This window comes from Crocuta crocuta, unplaced genomic scaffold (assembly GCF_008692635.1).
Source record: "Crocuta crocuta isolate KB4526 unplaced genomic scaffold, BGI_CrCroc_1.0 scaffold384, whole genome shotgun sequence".
Lineage (NCBI taxonomy): Eukaryota > Metazoa > Chordata > Mammalia > Carnivora > Hyaenidae > Crocuta > Crocuta crocuta.
The window spans coordinates 2847920-2854377 of NW_027532182.1; the positions used below are offsets into that span (position 1 = coordinate 2847920).

The following is a 6458-nucleotide window of genomic DNA, read 5'->3' on the forward strand; positions in this document are numbered from 1 at the left end:
TTGATAATTGGCTTTTAACTAAGAATATTTTTAAGAATGTATGGAACTACTTCTGCTTAGGGGACCCTGCCCCATAGTGTGTGGCTGTCCTTAAATGTCCCCAGGAAGTCCAGCTTATAAATGTGGCTCTCCTTGGTAGGAGATAGGACTCTGCTTGTGCTGGTGTATGGTGGGGGAACAGATGGCTGACTCTCTTGAACAGCTCAAGGCCACAGAGCACACAGCTGGTCTGTGCTTCTTTGTGTGCACCTGCTGAGACCCACTGACTGGAGTCTTGTTCCTATCAAGTTGGACAAAGAAAGACTTTGCAGGCTATTGAGACATTGCAGTCCCATAACCTCCCTTTTCCACATCAACAACCATCAAACTTTGCCTAGGATCATGAGAGACTCTGACTTTTAACTGTTGTCTTTACATTCATTCATTCTCTTCTCATTTGTTCATTCAACATGTATCTGTCAAGTTCCTCCTTTGTCTCAGACAAAGTTCCTAGAAGTAGGGGTATGTATTTGAGAGAAAAAAATTAGAAATTCCTGCTTGGTGGATCTTACAATGTAGTCAGGCACTCTTCGTGTTATTCTCCACTACATCTTAGGAGTACAGAAGGCAGCACTAAAGCTTACCTTCTAAATCTATGAGAAAAGTCTCTCTTGTTTAGAAACAAAGAAATAAAGTAGGGAGGGAACTGCTTCTGGCTCCGAACCTAAAACTAGATAATTAGTTCCTAAATGGAAAAAAATAAATGATTCTCCTGTCTTTTATATTATTTATTTCAATGATAATGTTTCTGGCAGAAGGGAATATGATCAGGCCAGGAAATCTCATGAGTAACAAGATGGTTAAATCATAGTACCAAGATTTTAAATAAACTGTGGCTCAAACCTTTTTCTACTCTTACATCAGAGTGAGTTTCACAGTGTTTCTCAATTTCTTTATTCCTTAGAAAATTTGGAATCGCCAATATCCAAATTGGACATTGGATTGCTCTGAAGGGTCAGTGAAATCATAACTTAAAATGCATGGTGCCCAGGGCACACATGTGGATAGCGTCACCAGCATCCATTTCCTGCATTCCTTTTCATAAGCCCCCATGGATTTCTCAGCCACTCTGTTCTGACAGATTTGACACCCACGTCCAGGATCAGAGTTTGGCACTGGTTAATCTACTTGGTGCATCCCATTTCCTGGACAAAAAAAAGTTGATTTAAAGATGGTGCATTACTCAGTTTGGGGCAATGAGACCTAAGGGGTTGGAGACTGAAGATTTCCTACTCTTTTTCATGAACTCCCCAAAGAGATTCCCCTTATCCCTTGCTGGGTGCAAATGTGGAAGCATCATCATTGCTGGCTTTTGTGAGAAACAGAGCGAGAGAAAGAGTACAATTCAATCTTTGGAGACACTATTAAGTTATGGGAGCAAACCTCTTTTTTTTTGTTAATGTTTTATTTATTTCTGAGAGAGAGACAGCATGAGCAGGGCAGGGTCAGCGAGAGAGGGAGACACAGAATCTGAAACAGGCTCCAGGCTCTGAATTATCTGTCAGCACAGAGCCCAGTGTGGGGCTCAAACCCACGAACCGCGAGATCATGACCTGAGCCGAAGCCGGTCGCTTAACCGACTGAGCCACCCAGGTGCCCTATAACCCCTCTTGTCTGAATATGTTAATTATGTGAACCAGTACATCCTCTTTCTCGTTTAGGCCTGTTGATATAATAAAAAATGTCTGAGTACCTAAGTACCTAATAACTGTTCATTAAATGTAACAATTATATTTTGAGTCATATGGCAAAATGTTTTGAACTTCACTGAGAAAATTACTTAAAATATCAATGAAATTCTTAAATATGATAGACAGCCTGGTACCTGCTATTCTAGCATATGGCCTATAAAATTTCACTAACTGTTTTAATTTCTCTTCTGGAATGGAATACTAAAATGAGAAGACCTAGAAGGAAATACATGGATTTACATTCTTTAATTTACCATACAAATTAAAAATTTACATATCTAAGTTTGATCTTAGTAATATTCAACTACCTTGCCTACATACTTCCCTGCTGCCTTTTATTTCACTACAACCCGCTCTTTCTCGCCCCCAGAATATGCCTCTAAATCCCTGAACCTGTCAGGTTTCACAAGCATGTAATTTGGCTTTAGCTAAATTCTAAACACCAGTAAGAGGTGAATTTGACACAGGAACTGTGAAAGAGTCTTATCTACAGTGACACAACTGCTACCACCCTAATATCTATTAAGTAGTGCAGAATTATAGTGTAACAACTCTGAAATTGCTTGTGACACCTGCATGAATACCAAATAGATTCGTTATGTTCAGACTTATTACAAAAAGCACTTTCTGAATTTTAAATGATTAAGACTCTTACAAATTAATAGCTACCAAGTGAGTTTACTTTCTAATGTACATGTATTATTTAAAGATCACAGTTCAGTTAAATGTAGGCAGTGATGCAAATAATAATGCCACTCACTAGAAAGGGTCATTTAGAACAATATTCCTAATTTGGAAAGCTTTCAAATGGTATTATTTTAAGAAAAGCACATCCCCCCCTTTAAGTGCTACATGTCATTCCCCCCATCTCCCTGGAGATGAAGGAAAAAAAATAAAGAAGGAAGAAGGTGATAAATGTTCATATTATGCAGAATTTGCCTTTTTGAAATCCCATTCCCCATTGCACTAGCTGGAATTTTATAGAGATATAAATCACAAAGAAATAAGATGCCAGTAATGAGATAGAAGTATATTTGAAATATGGATGCAAATTCTTACCACCTGCTGAGCAAAAGTAGTCTGCAGAGACTGTCCTGGAAATCACGATGCCATTAGCATCTTGTAAGCTCTAAATTTGCAGCAGAAGAATAGAGGAATTATATCTGCGAAATGCCAAAGGCCGCTCTGATTTATCTCTCAGCAGAGTGTTTCAGCCATATCCACATAAATATTTTAACAGGAATTTAATTTTCATTTTAGTCACACAATAAATCTTTTTATTACACACCATCATCTTGTCCTAAATGAGTTGCCTTTTTCATGCAATTTGTGTTCATCTTCTTCTGTGTTTGATAAATACAATTTTTATATACAAAGGAACAATGGTTTTATTTACACAAGAGCCTTGCCATGGGCCGTTTCATTTTAGCCATGAATTGTATTTATTTTAATAACAGTTTATACCACAGCTATCAGTTGGCTTATATGCAGCTTCAGCATTTGTTCTTAGGCCTTCAGGGCGTTAGGAAATTGGGGCAGTTAGGGGATGTGAAGTTCAAGTAATGCTCCAAGTGGATGTCCTTATAGATTCAGGTTTGGATGCTTTGGCTATAAGTTGTATGGACCGTTCTGTTTTCCATCTTAATGTCTGCGTGTTTCATCAAATGGCATGTGGGAATTGTAGGCAGTGTAGGTCTGATGGAATCTTGCCTTATTTGAATTTCATGGGTCACCCTGGTTTCTTTACTCTGGTGACATTATAAACACTTAAATGTGATGGTCAATCCTTTTGAACCCTCCCTAGGAGGACAATAAAAGGTATTACCTTTTGGGTATTCATTGAGAACCCCATCAGCGCAAAGTGGATACTTATCCTGGAATCAGCCCCTCAGACAAATCCAATGTTGACAAGATATTAAATCAGGGTGCTTGAGTGGTTCATTGGTTAAGCATCCGACTTTTGATTTTGGCTCAGGTCATGATCTCGTGGTTTGTGGGATTGAGCCCCATGTGGGTCTCTTCGCTGACAGATGAGCCTGCGTGGGGTTCATACACACACACACACACACACACACACACACACACTCTCTCTCTCTCTCTCTCTCTCTCTCTCTCTTTCTCTTTATCTCTCTCTCTCCCTCTCTCAAAATAAATGTTTTAAAAAGATATTAAATTTTCTACTTGCAAATGGGTCACCAAACTGGGGTGTTGGACAGCCATTACTGTAATCTCTGTATTATTTCCCTTTCACTTTTGTTTAAAGGTATTTAGTCATAACCTTTTATATTAAAAATGCACACAGAATTGAGAGCTTAATCTTGAGGGTAAGGAAGACTTAAAAAGCACAACACAATTATTAAAGCACCACAGGTCTTTGTATTTTTATCAAAGTTTGTCAAAGTTAAATAGAGTGTAGGGGAGCAGGATGAGAAATAATTTTTGGAATGGGAAATACATGAGCAAGAGTTTAAGAATGTTTTTTCCGCATTCCTATTACTATTTGAGGGAGGTAGATTTTTTCCCTGATTGACCTTTATTTAAAATGGAAACCACTGATCCTAGTTCAGCCACTTCCAGAGATCTAGCTATTGAAGACATCTTCATTCCCAAGCAAATGATGAAAAATTAAAGTTAGCTATAGTTTTTCATCCAGGATTTCACATGACATTTTCCCAAACATTTGCTTTTTCATTTTTTGTTGGTTTTAATAGTTTCTTGTATAGTCTGAGGTCCAACAGATATCTTTGTTCTCACCTATATAATAAACATGAGTGTCTCTATGAAAAAAACAGTGATGATAGAGCAGTAAAATGTGCCTAATTTTTTAATAAATGGACATAGGATGAGGAAAATTGATTAACTCAGATTTATTGGTCCACTAATTACTTACAGATGTCCCCCTGGCTTTTTATATTTCTTTAAAACATTTTTTTTAAATGTTTATTTATTTTTGAGAGAGAAAGAGACAGAGTGCAATTAGGGGAGGGGTAGAGAGAGAGGGAGACACAGAATCTGAAGCAGGCTCCAGGCTCTGAGCTGTCAGCACAGAGCCTGACACGGGGCCCAAACTCATGAACCCCGAGATCATGACCCCATCCAAAGTTGGATGCTCAACGTACTGAACCACTCAGGCACCCCTTTTTTCAATTTCTTCTGTATATCTTTCTCTATATTTGAATTTTCTACAAAAACCTATTATGTTTGTATAAAGGAAAATTGTTTTTTTTATTTATAAACAATAGATTAATAAACTAAGTATTGTCTGTACTATTAACTCTTTCCAGTAGTTCTGTCTGAATGTTTTCATCTCTTTTTTTGCACGTAATTCTAGCTGTATGTTGAGGCCCAGTTCATTTTCTCCCTTTGATTATTCACACATTCATTTATGTATGTGCTCATTCATTCATTGCTTTTAATGAACCATATACAGCCTGGATACAACTCTACAGGAGGGAATATCCTTTCCTTCAGCTTCCTGGAAACATCTGATTCTCTCTCTCTCTTTTTAATATCTCATAATACACTGTAAATTCCTTGAGATTTTAATCTGTTATTTGATTTGTCTTTCCAAGAATTTCCAAGAGAGCACCTTGTACATTCTAAGCACTCAAAAATGTTTGTTGAAAGACAAAGAGTAAATCATAACTTAAAGAGTAAAGATAAATGGAAGAGTAAATTATTTTGCATTCTATATGGGGTTTGCTAACGGTTTCTGAGTGAGCAACTTGCACATACTAAACACTTAAAAATGTTTGTTGAAAGAGTGAGTATATTACCTTGCACTCTAAATGGGGTTTGCTAAACACAAATTATCTTAGCTCAAAACCTTTTCCTTTGCTCAAATTACTAAAGATAAATGTGGTTTGATTGCATCCAAGCTTTTATCAAAAGTGTAGTCTGCTGTGCTAATAGGTATGGTTTCAAGTCCTGAGTCCACCATTTATTAGTTCTGTGACAGTGTGCCTCGGTTGTCCCATGGGTAAATTGCAGATAATGATAGTTCATAAGTTCACAACTCATTTTACTATTTGAATGAAGTTTGATAATGAGCCTAAATGAACCTACTGCCTGATACATATTAAATTCTCAGAATTTCTTAGTACTATTATAAGTTTTTATTAGTTGCTGTTACTATTGTTATTTGTACTAATATTAGAGGTTTTCACTTATGTTCAAGCCCCTCTCTTGTTAACTCCTATGAAGTAAGATTACCTATTTTTGGAAGCTACAATGGCACAAGCTCTCCTTGCCATAATTATCATATATATGTGTTATATATGATATATATGTCATATCATATATATATGATAAATATCATAAGTATATATACATTGAGGTAAAATGGATATATAACATTATAGTCATTTCAGGTGTATAATATACTGATTCAGTAGTTGTATACATTGTGAGATGATCACCACAATGGGTCTAGTTAATATATGTCACTATAAATGTTGCAAAAAAATTTTTTTTCTTGTAATGAGCACTTATAAGATTTACTCCCTTGGAAACTTTCAAATATGCCCCACAATATTAGTATTTTTTAAAAGTTTACATATTTATTTTGAGAGAGAGAAGTAGAGTGAGGGGGGGTGCGGGCAGAGAGAGAGGGAGACAGAAGTTCCAAAGTGGGCTCTGTGCCCGATGTGAGGGTCAAATTCATGAACCATGAGATCATGACCTGAGCTGAAGTCAGACGATTAATGGATTGAGTCACTCAGGTACTAC

The 6458-nt window shown here is 36.8% G+C and overlaps 1 long non-coding RNA gene across 3 annotated transcripts in view; it reads left to right on the forward strand.

The window, feature by feature from the left end:
- Positions 1–6458, forward strand: part of LOC144242532 (uncharacterized) — a 209614-nt gene that overhangs the window by 149725 nt on the left and 53431 nt on the right. For all 3 annotated transcript variants that reach the window (XR_013338373.1, XR_013338372.1, XR_013338374.1), the window contains exon 4: positions 944–993. This is a non-coding gene — a long non-coding RNA (uncharacterized LOC144242532). The remainder of the gene's footprint in view (positions 1–943; positions 994–6458) is intronic.